The 6,568-nt window shown below is 42.2% G+C and overlaps 1 long non-coding RNA gene across 1 annotated transcript; it reads left to right on the forward strand.

Moving 5' to 3' along the window:
• Positions 1 to 285: 285 nt before the first annotated feature.
• LOC113464203 (uncharacterized) lies at positions 286 to 5,689 on the forward strand. Its single transcript, XR_003389050.1, has 3 exons — positions 286 to 2,582; positions 2,723 to 5,140; positions 5,270 to 5,689. It is a non-coding gene; the product is annotated as an uncharacterized LOC113464203 (long non-coding RNA).
• Positions 5,690 to 6,568: the final 879 nt, after the last annotated feature.

Here is a 6,568-nt window from a genome sequence, read left to right on the forward strand (position 1 = left end):
ACATTTGGCGGTGCCCCTCCGCTCTCGATACACGAGTTGCACACCTTCGCAGCAGCACGCAGACGCAGGTATGCGAACTCGTCGGCGGAGGAGGTGGATAGGTAATGGCCTCCTCCTACACCTTCGCCTGCATTCCCTCCCCTTTCGTGTCGTACGTTTAAGTGATCGAACCTTAACGGTCTACCGATGCGGCGCCGTGCTGCGGTCGGCTTTACCTAGATTCTAAGCCGAGCCGAGCGTACGTATGTATACACAAGTACGTTCCGACGGAGGGAAAGAGAGACGGGGAGAGGATACTACCGGCAGGGGTCAACCTCTCCGAGACCCCTTGCCGCTGGTTCTTTTCCAGCCGGCAGGATGTGCGCGCACGCGGTTGATATCCTTTGACCTTACCGGTACCTGGAAACCAGAATTTCGATTCAATTTTTGTCCCTCTCTTCCCAACTTTTCTTTTACTACGTGACAAAATTTCCACCGATCTAATCGACCGTCTCCTGAATTTATCCAGTCTCTTTGATCATGCAATTTGTATTCATATTTATATCGTACATATTATTTAATCATTATCCAGTAATCCTATTAAATTTTGACGCTATCCTTAATTTACACGTATTGCTCTTTATACTGCAGTTCATTAGTGACTTGGACTTTGATACACAGTCTCCTGTTTTTAATTTTAAGATGCTCACTCGTACATACGTCTGCATATTCATTTTAAAAGTCTCTCACATAAAGTTTTACAGGACAGAAGCTTATTCTTCACGTTGCCTGATAAGTATTTAATTGCCATATACATTCACATTTTATATTCACAAGTATCACGTTATCTTTTATAAGTAAATAAAATCACAATTTTAATTAGAAGTATAATACAAATTATACTTTCGAACGTCGGGGAATTCGTTCGGAAATGAATTCCATTTCACACGTACGCTCTCCGCTCTGTTCAGAGTCGTTGAAAATTGTTAATCGCGTACGTACGTACATACAAGTACAGTAATTCGCGGCTGGCGCGCGGTGTCCCATGCGGTGTATAATTTAGATTATTTTTAAGCATTCCGTTTTTTTTTTTACTGGTGCGCCACGCAGACGCGGCGTGCATGGCACACTGTCATGGAGATTACTGTTGCAAGAGGTCAAGTATAGCGGATGCTCGAGGATTTTTCGCGGAGGGGGATGCGTGTACGCGGGGCATGCAGGTGATATCCTTTGACCTTACCGGTACCCGAACAGGCTCTAATGCGGGCTTCGCTCGGTTCGGCTTCGAACCTCGTCGCGGATACGTTTTAGCGTTTTCTAACCGCGTGCTTACGTACTAAACCCGTTGTTTTTGCACACCAATTTCAGCTCTCTTATACTCGTTGCATAACACTTTTCTTCGTTTACTCTCCTATCTAGCCGCATTTTTTTATCATCGTGTGTAGAGTTTATTGTCGCCTAACGTTTAATGAATAACTTCCATAAAAGAAGAGATGGCTCACGTGAATAACGGGACTTATCCTTGAACTAGTACCGTCGGTATTGTAACGAATCAGTTGGGAGCGAGATAACAGGAAACGTTTTAATAAATCGTACCTCGATCTGGTGTAACAACTGTTCTTATCTCATACACGCGTTACTATACCACCCGAGGGTACCACCTGTTTTCTCATTATCTGCCACATAAATCAACAAATGATCGACTTAAATAAGCTCCATTCATCAACCAATTTAAAGAATAACAATTGAATAGTCATTATAATTTCAATTCAAAAGCAATGAGAACTCGCTCACCATTCTTTTAATGTCAAGAAACGATAGAGTTAAAGATTAGAAGAAAATGTATAATGAATTTTGATAAAGGAAATCGATACGAAGTTCTAATAACGATCATTAAATGAAATCAGTGCAGATTAATGCAATATCTCGATCACGTTGTGTCATTAAACTTGAGAGATCATCGTCTAATTACTGAATCCATGGGCGAAGGGGACCGAGATGGTAAGATGTAAGGAACAGATCCTGAAGATGGAGGACGAAATGTTGCAAAGAGATAGGATGCAGCGTGGCAAAAGCAAGGTACGGGACGGTACGGCGCGGTACGTTCACCAATGACCGAGTGGCACGGATCTTCTTCCATCCTTTCCTCTCTTCTCTCATCTCCGCGTCGTCGTGCAAACATTCTCCGTAAGTAAGTACACACGAGGGGGCGAAGAGGAGTGCTAGAACAGAATACAGCCGCGCGCGTGCATGTGTGCGGCGCACTTATCGTTAGATCCACCGCGAACCTATCCCCGTCCGAATGCAACGCTTGAATATTTTCAGCGGCTCTCTTTGCCGGTAGATATTAATAGTGTGCAGTTACTTCACGAGCTTGATATCAGTAGACTTGTTCACCGCGTGAACGATTTTCACAGAGCCAGCCGGGAAACATCGACGTTTTGTACGTTCTTGGCCAGAGACCGAAGCAAGACAACTTATTTCTTGCTTACAAGGCTTTTTTTTCATACTCTTTGCCTTTGAATAATGACGAATCAAGTGAATATTCTATGTAAAATAATTGTTAACCTTCTACAAAGTGTACGTGAATATCTTGTTGAAAGGTAATGTAACTAACGAAAAAACAGATAACCATAACTCGAATCTGGTTGCGCAAACGGAATCAGATAAATGCGTGTAACATTTATGCATGTGTATCTATCTGTTAGTCAACCGGCGATAGTTCTCCGATGATCTATTACAGTAATTTTTCAAATGAGTCATTCCACGTCAGTGGAGGAGATCAATGTCGATCCCTTCGCATTGGGATTTAACGTCACCGCGGAGGAAAAGGGAAAAAAGGCGAGCGTAAAGAGTAAAACGGTTGCGCGAATGGAATCGTGGCGAGAGGAGGCAGGCGAGGGCAGACGCAAAAGGAAAGGCGCACCGTTGCACTTGTGCCGTCGCGGAGCAAGAAGCGCGGGGTTTCTCTCCTCTCCAGCCGCGATTCCTGCCCGGTGCGGTGCATTCTAATCGGCCGACTATAATTAAGCTCGCGAACCTCGTATTGGCGCCACGTGAGTATTCCCGCCGGTACGTGCCGGCAGACCAGTATTTATTGCGTTTCCCTCTCTCCTTCTTTAATTATCTATCCAATGCGCGATAATCAAAGGGTCGCATCAATTAACGCGAACACGGTGTACGACGTGTGTTTATCTTTTTCTATACGCGTCGTGTGTGTCGCAATAGGGCTAATTAATAACAGATCTTCAAGATACAAATTCCAAGCAAATCAACTTCATGATTTATTGACTACATTTTTTATACGAATCCTTCGATTTGCAGCGCATATGGTAAAAAAGCAAAATCATACTTTAAGAAACAATATATTATACGTGTAATACGTGTGTACGTTTGGTAGAAGGGATGAAATAAAAAAACTGACATGAACCGATGAATGGTAGCAGTAAATGGCTTTCGCGAGGTAGCTGGGGTTATTGAGGTCGAATTGACGCGGCGCGACGTTTAGAAATAGGAACGATTCACGCGCGTATGTGTAAAGAGAGGGTGGCTTGTATACTATTAACGGTGCATTAAGCTTCTTTCAGACGGCTTGGACGAATTTCCTGAAGATGAAACGTGTTGTCATTTACATTTCGTAAACAAAAAATACGATTTCTTTTTTTAACCAGTCGATATATTTGAGATATTCAAAACTCTCAAGATCGTCAAGACTTTCAAGAGTTCAAAGCTTCGGATTATATTCGAAATGGTACAAACTTTTTGTCGCACGATAGATTCGAAGCGATTCGACGTAATCCCATGGCTAACTGTCGATTCTCGTTTATACGAAGAGAATTTCGCGAAGGATAAAATACCAAATCCCACCTTACACACCGTTGCAACCCGGCATTATCAGGAGAGGAAAAAAGGATAATGGCGCAACAACCGCGCCCAGATTCCATCATCTGGGGGCCAACAACAAAATCCCGAGGCTCCCGCGGATGTCGAACCGTCGAAAAGCAGAGTGGGTGTACATAATATAACGTAATAGGCCAGCTCGTTTTCTGAAAAGAACCGACGGGGAATCATACCTACACAGCTCCTGCTCGGTTTATCGACGATAATGAGCCGGATCGATTCGTACGCGTACCTACATCGCTGGATAAAAGGCGAGCGCATAGTTGAATCGTGGGAATCGATCGGATTACATCCGCCCAATTAATTTTTTTCGCCGGAACACCGCACTGCCCTTCCTCGCGTCCATCGCGTCGCGTCGCGTCCCAGGATGCTCGAGCCGTCCTCCTCCTCCTACCTCGGACAGGTCTCGTTTGACTCGGTGCACCGAGGTGCAACGTTGCGATCGCACCTGGAAAGGGAACCGGCCGGAAGCGGTCTCTGATGTTTTTGGCCAGTTCAACAGAGATTTTGCCCATCGCGGTTCGCCTGATTTTTAGGTGACAGTGCCTCGTCCACAGTTATCATTCTCTTCCTACACGTTTCCACGTGTATAGAGGCATATTCAAATAATTATTATGACATCTTACACAATTTCAAGAAAACACCGTTCGCATTTATTTTTTTGATTCATTATTATACCGACTTTATAATACTGTAAAACTAGAATTTGTAATATAAAACAAAGAATCCATTTATTGGCAGAAATGTTCGAAAATACATATCAATATTTTTTAAGAATGCAAGGAATTGTAATCCAGATTTCATTTTTGAAATCGATATCATAAATGTTTTATTTTGCATAAGATTAATAAGATCTGCAGTCTAGTTATAGACGATAGTATTGTAATCGTTGGTGGAAGGGGCGGATCAGGCTCAGAAAAAGGAGAGTGGAAGATAGGACGAGGAGGGAGAAGGAAGAAGATCCTTAACGCCGTCTCACGTGGCTGTAAACTCCTGCACGCTGTACACCGAACCGGAGGGCAAGTGAAAGTCTCTCGAAAGACGATGTCGATGAGTACACGTTACTCACACGTTCCTCTGCTTATACGTACTTACGTACATGCGGCTGAGGAATAATACATATAGCTATCCGTACTTGTACCTTTTAACTGTATGGACTCCGACGCGTCTCTCCTCACTGCATCTGTGAGGAAACCGTTCTTCCATCGCGCATCTCATTCCATATTGGTTCTCGATAAACCTGAAACGGCACAGCATATTTGTTAGTATAATTCACAATCTTACTAAAATCATGCGATCCTTATCGACATGAGAAAACGCTTTATATGACTGCCATCGGTTTTGTGCTCATACTCATATGAATAACGAAAATCAATGTTTTTCTATGTAGTAGAGGCGTGGAGTATATCATTTCCCATTCATAGCACGACGTTCACATAAAATGGTCATAAATATTGACGAATGGAAGACAATTTCTCGATCCGTCGGGTCCGATGATCGTCGACGGTCAGACTGTAGGCGCCAAATTTGTCGAGCTGAGAAACCAGCGCGACGTCTAATCGACGGTAGCTTCGAAACCGTCGGAGCGTTCAATCGAATCTGTCTGATCGATTGCGGCAGATTTCACCGGGGGCACCGCCGAATCTCTTCCGATTCGATTCAACGCAGCTTTCGTCTGGTTGCCTCTTTTCTACAGCCAACCACAGAGACATGCATGTATAGGTTGGGACAATGATTTCTGACCAGCTCTGACTTTGTATGTTATTATTAATTAAGCTAATAAGCGAATAAAGAATAAATAAGTACATAAAGAAATGAACAAGTAAAAATAAGAAGAATAAATAAATAAGAAAATTCTATGACTTATTCTTCTAACTCCTATATTTAATGATTTAATTATGATCAATCAGGATTTTGTGGGTACTGATAAAATCCGGTCGTTCCACCGACCAAATAAATTATAATTATCAATGTAATAGAACTGATAGATAAATGGTATGTACCCTTGTCACGTGCATTAATTATACTCAACGGCGTTACGTTATTGATTTACTTCGACGTGTTATATGAATATATATTCATGAAAAACCATTGATTAATATTTATGATCGGGTTATTAGATTTTACCTAACGGCTATTATTATCTCTCATTATGTATCGATTTCGCATAAGCGGCAGGATGAGAACAAATATGCTGTCAATAATTAAAGTATAGTGATTCGGTTGGAAGATCAAGCCGAAGAAAAGAAAGATGATTCTCCTTATGGAAATAAAATAATTAAATAGTGAACTGAAGATTTGGTGTCTTGATAAAAAAAGTTGGATCCCCAAGAATATAAATTATTATGCAGATACATGCATCATAATTACATTTTTTAAAGAATTCTATTTTGCACAAAAATCCGCAGTCTAGTGTAATAATAATTTTGATAATTTCCTTGTTTATGCAAAGTTCTATCGAATGCAACGAATTTGATTTGACTCATGCAGGAGATGTGTCGACGATCACGAAGCCTCGGAGAGGATATTATACACGTTGCACGTATACGTGCATATATGTATACAATATAAGCAGAAGCCGGTGAACCTCGTGAAAGTCGTCGAAGTAACATCGTGGCTAAGCTACCTACGACTCATCGCGTCGTGTCGTTATATACGCGCTGGTTATTACCTTCAGCTTCAGCTCCGC

The sequence above is a fragment of the Ceratina calcarata genome, unplaced genomic scaffold (assembly GCF_001652005.2).
Source record: "Ceratina calcarata isolate Rehan_Ccalc_2016 unplaced genomic scaffold, ASM165200v1 scaffold297.2, whole genome shotgun sequence".
NCBI classification, from domain to species: Eukaryota; Metazoa; Arthropoda; class Insecta; order Hymenoptera; family Apidae; genus Ceratina; species Ceratina calcarata.